A 9,509-nucleotide genomic window follows, 5' to 3' on the forward strand; every position below is an offset into this window, starting at 1 on the left:
CTACACACAGAAAAATTCTAAATAGTCTACAATCTTTTCCCTTCAATTTCCATTCGAGACTGAAGAATATAGTAGAAACTCGCTTCGGAATAATTTGCAAGGGATTTTGAACTCACACAACGCAAGAGTCAACCATAAGCACTAACTGTGTAGCTAGACTTAAAATGAAACTAAGGCAGTGAAGATGTCTACACTGCAACGATATTGTGAACATTACCTAGGCGGCGAGCAACACAGGGAAAAATGCTAAATAAACTTGAAACATTTTACTTATTCAACGAACTTTCAGATACACTTGAGTTTATATCAACACCAACAAGTCAGCCAAGGATGTTTTAATTGAAGACTTTGAGGATAGATGACATTCGGCTTCTACATATATAAATATCCTTTCCCGCTGGTCCAGTGGCTACGGCGCCTCCCTTTGGTGCATGGGGTTCCGGGTTAAATTCACAGTGGGAGAGCTTTGAAAAATTTGAACGCACTTTGATTATTTAAAACAATGACTAAACTCCACGTCAAAATTACGAAGTTGGAAAACAGAAGTTATTGAAGTCTGATATTCAACTTCTCCTTTACGATACTTTATTTACAATACAAGGGCGGATCCAAGGGGGGGCTATAGCCCCCCTTGACCCTCAAATACACTGGATAAAATGGACTTCAATCCTGTTTTACACTGGATAAAGCGGCAAACTATGGTTTAGTCCCTCCCTTGATCATATTCTGCATCCGCCACTATATATATATATATATATATATATATATATATATATATATATATATTGTTGGTTGGAATCCCAGCTCCACAACTTTAGGAAATGTAATGTCCCTACAGCTATAGGTAGAATTCTAACCGGATAAGCTCCCACCAGGAATTGAAAAAATGAAATAACTAATACGTCCTACGGTTATACCGTCTAGGCTAAAGGAGACGGTGATGATGAGAAATTAATGAAATGGTAAAATGAAGAAAGTGGGAGGAAACGGGAGAACCCTGACAAAACCCACGCACACGATGTTAGTCTACCACAAAGCTCACTTGGCGCGAGCTGGGATCAAACCAAGGACTCAATGCACCAGAGGTGAACGCTTTACCACGGAGCCACCGCGGCCTCCACCAGGAATCGAAGCTGGACCTCCCGCGCAGAAAGTGAGTACGGTAACAGTACAGCACGAAGGAGCTTGATTTTACATTTGTCTCTATGTTCTCTGAAGTGAACTTTTTTATGTAGTTAAAGATTAAATTCCTCAAGGGGCAACTAATTTACATTGCATATATACATAGTACAAGAAACTGAAACAAACAAAAATCAAGTTTAAGCTACTTGAATGATACCCAACATTTATCTATAAAGAAGTCCCCTATGCAGATCATACAGGAAAAGACCGTTTTAATGATTTCAGAGACTGTTGCGTTACATGTCGAGAAGGTACGGATATGGTTGCATGCAATGGAATTTCCGGTTTGCTAAATACTTAACAGCGAACGGAAAATCAGCAGGTGGACCTCAACTTTTTCCTTAAATTTCTGTAGAATGTGATCAACCATCACACTGGGCACATCAAAGAAATTACACCTAATCTATGTAATACAAAATAATAATAATTTCATTAACCTAACAGCAAGTGGTAATAAATTATTATATTCCTAGCAGTAGTGCTGCTGAAACCATCTTAAACTGGAAACAAATGTAGACGACGGGAGTTTTAAAAAGTAATTTCACAAGTTTCATCCCAATATTCGTATGGTGGGGCTGATTAAAAAAAAAAAAAAAAGAAAAAGAAAAAAAGTAAACTTACAATGTTCTCAATCCGAACGAGCTATCATGGCATCTGAAGTGACGATGCCAGAGGGGAACAAATGGGTCAAACGCCCCCTGATGACTAACTTTCTTACCAGATGACACATAGTAATGTAATCAACGTAAAATTACAATTCCTAGTATACGGAAAAAATAGCTGCTCCTCCGTTTGTACCCCCCTCAAGAAATTAAATCTAGCGTCGCCACTGAACCGAAGTCGAAGTATCTCGATTACAAAGCTTCTAAACAATTATACAGCAGAATGATGCAAAAAATCGCAGTTTCTACCACTTCTCATCACACCTCACTACTACTGAGCGGTGTTTCTTAAAAAAAAAAAAAAAAATGTTCCGGGGAAGGCACATTTAGTATTCGAAGCGGCACACATTTTCATACGGTACTACCTCTTCTGTTTATTATATTATATACGTATTACTTTGGTCTCCTCCGAGGGACACTTTCAATGCTCCGGGGGGCAGTGCCCCCATAAACCTGCCTGGAAGAAATACTGCTACCGAATTTGATAATTAAATCTCCCCTAAATATCTTAACGTAAGTAAATTTTAAATAACAGAATCCTTCTTGAGAATAACTAGCTAATACAACAATGGTCGATCATTTCTTGAAATTCTTACATCTCATACTCCGGGTTATCTTTTCACCCTGATTGTGCCAACAAAATCTGGGAACGCTGAATATTTGTATTCAAGATGATTTTTTCCTATGGTATACTCTAGGTCTCGTGGTTACCACGTGATTTTCTCAGACGAGCATTTGACGTCCAGTGATCAACCTAAAATGTGCGTGACAGGTAGATTGGTGAGTCAGAGGGAAATTTAGGTATTGTGACACCTAGACATCAATATTTTGTAGTTTCCCGCCCTAGGTATCTAAATACAAGAAAGGTGGCTCAGTGGTAATGCTGTACCTTTGCCCGAAGGGTCGTTGGTGTGATTGCAAGAGAATATAGTGGACAACAGAACATTAGGATGTTAGTTTTCTTGAGATTTACCCGTTACCTTTCATCATTTTTTTCTGTTTTTTTCTTTTTTTAGTTTTCTTTAGTCTAGGACACTAAAATAACATTTTTATTTATAACGTTATCTGAAAATAATGTTTCGTATTATATTAAAACTAGGAAAGAAATATCAGAACTAAATTGCTTCCTCGAGTTTGCCGATTTCAATTCTATGTAACAAGAATGAACATCAAGAATTTGATTAATGAAGATTATCGTCATACTTCAGCACCAAGGATATATAAGAACCTTTCTGAAGTATGGTCAGAACCACTTCTCAGATTTGGAAATGGAATTAGGACGTGCATTAGTACCTGGACACACAGAATATTCGTGCTTATACATATATATATATATATATGTTGTCGACCACAAGCTTACTTGTCCGTGGATCGAACCAGGGACCCAACGCACAACAGGTAGGCGATGTACCACTGAGCCACCGTGCACACACACACACACACACACACACACGTATATATATATATATATATATATATGTGTGTGTGTATGGAGAAAGAGAGAGAATCATCGTGAACAAGAAAAATGTGAAATAATGATAGTAATAATATTTTTGAATAGGCTAGTACACAATTACGAGTTTAATTCTTAACTAGTGTGGCTCTATATTAACATGAATGACTTTAAATCCTTTAATGGTTTTAAATCTCTCTCTCTTTCTCTGTGTGTGTACATATAATCCGTTTAATCCGTTGCTTTCGACACGTGCCCTTAGTATCCATCAAACACGACTCTACATACAGTAACATATACAAAATAATACAAGATCGAAGCTATCGCCGAATGTGTGATGTTTACTACAACATATGATTTTGTTTATGGTAAGTCGCGCGAAGAGACTATTAATTCTCGAGTTTATAAACATCGTGAAAAAAAAAGAAAGAAAAAAAAAGCAAACATCTTTTAAAAGGCCGGCCGGTCATCAGTTATAAACACCAACCCATATGGCAGAAATAGTTTTCAAGACGCTTATTACTCGAACCGCGTCGCACAATCAACCCATTTGTATCATGTTCTGCCTTCTTGCACGCCGGCTTCTATTCACAGGATTATCTCCATTCGTCGTCCACGTAGTCACGTACCACATTTTTTACTTAATGAATGAACCTTTATTTCGAAGTCATACAATGTAACTCTTATTGGTAACAATTTTCAACAGTTCCTTATTAAGGAGTAATTTGTAGTTAACATGTTTATAGATACGACATACTCTGACTATAGCTCTGTCTCCCCTCATTATAATACAATACATGGCCACACTGGACAAAACTTTCCTGAATTTCATCACCTATGTCAGGCAAATGAATTGATGGTATGGTAATGTAATATGATTATCTATAAAAGACCGAATATTAATCTCAGCAATCCCCATAAGACAACAGCCTACAGGTACTAAATATTTACTGTCAGTACAGAAAAGTTAGATCCTAATCTTGAGACAAACTTAGGTCCTTTTTCAAGCACAGTAATCAAAGGATTTGGGAAAAAGTTTCCGAAAATCGTCAGTTTGTGTTAAGTACATTAACTATAAAAATAATTCCTTCTACATTCATTAATAGGAATTATTTTTCAATCGTCATGGTATAAGAAACAATTTTCTGACATCAGTTTCCAAATTAAACAAACCTTTTGCGTGTACCAATATGGATTTTTTTTAAAAATCATACCCAGCGCGATCACTACTCATACAAAATTCAACAATTACACTGCTCAAAATCTAACATTAGATCGGTATCATCATCCACGTCACTAGGTGAAAGTAGTGTTGTCGAAACTCTAGTTTTTTTGTGTGTGTGTGTGTAAATACGTAGTTTCAAAAATAATCTTCCAATATCTTCAAATATTTATTAGAAAATACGCTTAAATAAAGAAGTTTCAATGAAAGTTACAACAATTGATGTGGAATAATCTTCGTGGTGTTTACATATAGGAATTTGGAATTCCCGGCTTTTACATCCGGGTCTAGATATTAACACAAATCAGAGAAATTCTACAATAATGAGTCACCAAAAATGCCATGGGTCACTTCCATTTTTTCTCCCACGGCCTTACAAAGGACAAGGTTTGTTAAAAAAATAAAGAAGGGACTAACTAAAATGATTGGCACCTGTTATCATTTCTTTCGAACTTTTTTGTTCTTTCTTCCTTTCATTGAAGTTCTGCACAAAATAGAATGGAACCAAATTTATTTTTTCAATATATATATATATATATATATATACAACCAATTTTGCTTGAAAACAAAACAATTTCTCACAAAACTTTCAAAATTTTTATTTATTTTTTTTTAAGTTGATAGTTATGAACGCATTTATAATTACTTTCAAACAAATATATTTAAGGAGTAAGAATCCTGATTAAGCCGATGTTCAACTAGGAACATAATTTGTGCACTGGAGTATAGCAAGAGAGTGCATGCAGACATAACATCTACTACGATCACAACTGCATGTCAAAATCAAATTCACATCCACTATTTTTAACGAGACAGAACGAAATGAAAACGCCACGTGACCATCGGGGGTCCAATAAGAGGGCAAATATCAGGCAGGCAACATCCAAATCGCGTCCCTCCGACTTTTTTTTGTTTCTAATCTTTCGTAGACAATATTTGTAAACATACCCTGTACACACAACTCATCTCAAATGTGTTATTTGAACATGAAGTAAAACTATTTTCAAATTTACTTTTCCCCCTCCCCCTACTTTTGACCATATTTATTGCTGTAATTCTGAAACACGTCACTTGACAGTAGTACAATACCGCAATATTTGTAGCCAAAAAATAGGTCAATTCATTCCAGATACACTACAGGATTGCAAAATATCGTACAAAAAGTGCATTTGCCGGGCTACAGTGCTTTTTATAGTGCAATACACACATAGTGCTACCTGTTTTAATACAACGACGTAGATTTTTTGTTAAATGTAATACTTTTGAAACGCATTTTTTTAAAAACAGGGTACTCACCTCGCGTCATGTTTATTGCTAAATCCAATAGGCTGATATCCGAGTTATTTCACTAGAAAATAATAAAAAAAATTACAAATGTTTTCTCTTCGTACACTGGTTGCTTTGTCGAATGCACTAACTACACTACTAGCACTCACAAAATAAGATGTGAAAAAGTCTGCAGCTGGAGTAACAAAACTATTCTACACTTCACACTTCCTATTCCATATCGTATTTTCTTTTTCACTTTTTTTTTTTTTTTAATAATCTTGTTTCTCACTTTAGTTCAATCAAATGAATTTTTGACACACCTCTCCTGTGCATCACAGGCTCCTCTTTTCTCCTCGACCTTCACTGAATCTACAATTACTATTTGAATTCACCGAACTGTTACGCGCTGCCACTACATTACTGTACATATCAGCGTTAACATAGCTTTAAAATAATTCTTTGTGCGCTTCTTTTCTTGCTACATCTAACTAATTTACGTACAAAATATACTGTTTACACTTCTCGTATACAGACGTAAGTTTTTCTCATGGTAAATCCACTAAAAAAAAAGAACACATAACCAAGACAGCAGCTCTCCAAATCCCTATCAACACGGGCGTTATACTAGTCTCCGACGCAATGCATAGTGGGTAGAATCCATCTGTAATCACTTCTCCACAGAGCATGAGCAGTAACCTAGCCTCGCAAAGGGCTCCACAGAATTTCCGGCTGCGAACATGCAGCCATGGAAACGGCATTTGCTGACAGGGATGAGTTAGAAATTGTGCTAGTTGGTAGTACGAGGCAGGCCATTTAGTGGTCTGGACGTTCCTTCGTTTTCCCTTATTACAAAATTTATGTTAATAGTTGTGTCATTATAAACGATTTTATATTTAAAAAAAAAGAAAGGTAAAATCAAAAGCTACACGATGCATCTTAGCGCGGGGATTCTTCAAGCGCTAAGGATAAAAGTAAGAAAAAGAAAGAAAGAAAGAAAAAAGACGGTTTGAAGGCAAAAGTACATAAGCTTTATTTTCTCTTCTTTGTCGCATTTGATTGCAAATTTAATTTTACTCAACGAAGATGCAAATAACGTTGGAACTACTTTGTACTTTCTCACCTATGCAAATACATGTACAAAAGTTAAAAAAAAAAAAAAAACTACTCACAATTTATTTACATTAAAAAACTTACTTTGAGTTTGTTAGCAACTACAGTTTTTTTTTTGGGCCGCGGTGGCTCCGTGATAGAGCGTTCACCTCTGGTGCATGGGGCTCCTTGTTCGATTCCAGCTCGCGCCAAGTGAACTTTGTGGTGGACAAACACCGTGTGCGTGGGTTTCCTCGGGGTTCTACCGTTTCCTCCCACTTTCTTCATTCCACCACTTCATTCATTTCTCACCATCACCGTCTCCTTTAGCCTAACCGGCATAACCGTGGGACGTTAAACTCAAAGATTTCATTTCATTTCAACAGTGGGACGTAAAATTCAAACATTTCATTTCATTTTTACAGTTTTTTTCTTTTACTAGTTACAAGTGCCTGCAAGTAAGCTTTAGGGTACTAGTTGCGCCTGTGAGACTTTCGGGATCAATTTTTCATTGAAAATTGCACTGCAGTATTCTTTGAAGAACGGTGAAAAATTGGAAATGAAAAAAAAAAGCCTACAAAACAAGTTACTTTAGTTACAACCAACGACAGTCTGCCCTAGTGTTGGGGGGAAATAGTAAATTTGGGGGGGATAGGCACCATTGCTTCACATACTTTAATACATTTTACTGTGTACGGAATGAAGAAATGAAGAGGCCATTTTATCTATGCAAAGCATAATTTGGGCGTAATGTCGTGTAAGAAGAAAAACAACGTTCAAAATATCTAAGATATCCCTGTACGTAGCGAACACTTTCCTATGCGGTGGGAGACCCAAGTTCAATTCCCAGCGGGAGCTCATGTGGTTCAGATTCCACGTTAATCAGTAGGTCCCGCCTCATATAGCCTCGCTGCTGAACGGGACGTTAAACTCAATATCAACTCAACTCTTTTCTCATGCGCGGGCCGTGGGGGCTCAGTGATAGAGCGTTCACCTCTGGTGCATGAGATCCTGGGTACGATCCCAGCTCTGCCAAGTGACTTTATGGTTCACAAACATACTTTTGTGGTTCACTTTCTTCATTCCACCATTTCATTCATTTCTCATCACCGTCTGTTTTAGCCTAGCAGGCATAATCGTGGGACGTAAAATTTAAAGCTCTTATTTTTATTTTCTCATGCGATTTATGAACATTCGAGTCATTATCACGTGTGGTTCTGAGTTCGATTAGTTGGTTGGATTGGAATTTATCGTCTTAATCAGCACCGAGGCTATATGAGACGGGATCTACAATTTAAGTTCAATCTGAACCACCTTGATGCTTTTAAATTTTAATCCTTTCCCAATGGAAATTGAATCCAGAACAATGTGCACCTTAGGCGTGCGCGCGCTCTAGGCACTAGACCAGCTACAGTCGGTCGGATCTCACGAAAACTGTATGTACACGCTTCATATAGCCTCTATGAGGTAAAGGAATCTTAGGACCTTTTTAGATTTGATAAATCATCAGGGGTAGAGATTTTTTATAATATGCAAGAGAGATATTTTCTATTTACACACGGCTACATCGCTTGAAGATATCTCTCGCAGAAGGTCAACAGAGTCTGACATCTTTCGGAGGTTATGCGAACTACTTCAGAAAATTCCACTTTCTTCTTAACGGACAAAACAGGGCCACGATGTGTGGTTGTGTATGTGGGGGGGGGGTTAAATTTAAAAAAAAAAGTTTCGTTAGGCAGCCCCTCCTGCTCCTCAAGTTACGGGACTGAATTTGCACTTAAATGGGATCGGAAGTATCACTGTTCACCTTAGCAACCCCCAAAACTATAAATTCCACTCTAAAATCGGTCATTTTCGATCTGTCGGATGGTTCAAGAGATTAGGAGTCACAAACATAGTCATTTTCAATGTTATAATATAGATTTATTGTTGTAGTATGTCATCGCTCAATCCTTGATGTGCCTTATATCTAAGGAGGCTAAAAGTTATATTGATAAATAATTATTCAACGTATAAGAATCCGTCCATGAAATCAAACCTGCAGCCACATGCATTAAGTTTCTGTCAATGTCATGAAAATATTATTTCGATATTAATTTTATGAGCACACATTAAAAATTTCCAACGGATGCTTGAGTTTCGGAGCCAAGGCTATACCTATGTAATCGGCATCTGTGTGTACAGAATTACTGATGTTCAATACTATATTTCTCTTTAGTTTTGGAAGAAGACCACCACTAATATGCTTCGAAATGAAATGAAGTATCTAGTTTAACGACCCACGATTATGAACCAAGGCTAAGGGAGACAGTGATGATGAGAAATGACTGAAATGGTGGAATGAAGAAAGTAGGAGGAAACGGAAAACCCCCGAGAAAACCCACGCACCGGTTGTTTGTCCACCAAAAAAGCTCACATGGCGCTAGATGACACCTATGTGGCTTGAAAACGAGCAATATCTGCAGAAAACGCAAACAACCAATTCAGAAAACGACATACTGTAGCTATATGCTACAAGGACAGATCAACTCGCATGGATTGCATAAACTACTGGGAACTAGAGATGCAAGGGCTCGAAAAAAAAACGGCTTTTTAGAAAAAAGTGAACGGTTTTTTCTGCTTCGCTTTTTTG

General features: G+C 37.2%; 1 protein-coding gene across 9 annotated transcripts in view; it reads right to left on the reverse strand.

The window, feature by feature from the left end:
* The window catches only part of p120ctn (adherens junction protein p120), a 360,526-nt gene extending 354,090 nt beyond the window's left edge, over positions 1-6,436 (reverse strand). For 8 of the 9 annotated variants that reach the window (XM_081761305.1, XM_081761309.1, XM_081761302.1 and 5 more), the window contains exon 1: positions 5,816-6,436. The gene's annotated coding sequence lies outside the window, so the exon portion shown is untranslated. The remainder of the gene's footprint in view (positions 1-5,815) is intronic. The other variant, XM_081761303.1, reaches the window with a different exon arrangement.
* Positions 6,437-9,509: the final 3,073 nt, after the last annotated feature.

The sequence above is a fragment of the Thermobia domestica genome, chromosome 6 (assembly GCF_964235325.1).
Source record: "Thermobia domestica chromosome 6, izTheDome1.hap1.1, whole genome shotgun sequence".
Lineage (NCBI taxonomy): Eukaryota > Metazoa > Arthropoda > Insecta > Zygentoma > Lepismatidae > Thermobia > Thermobia domestica.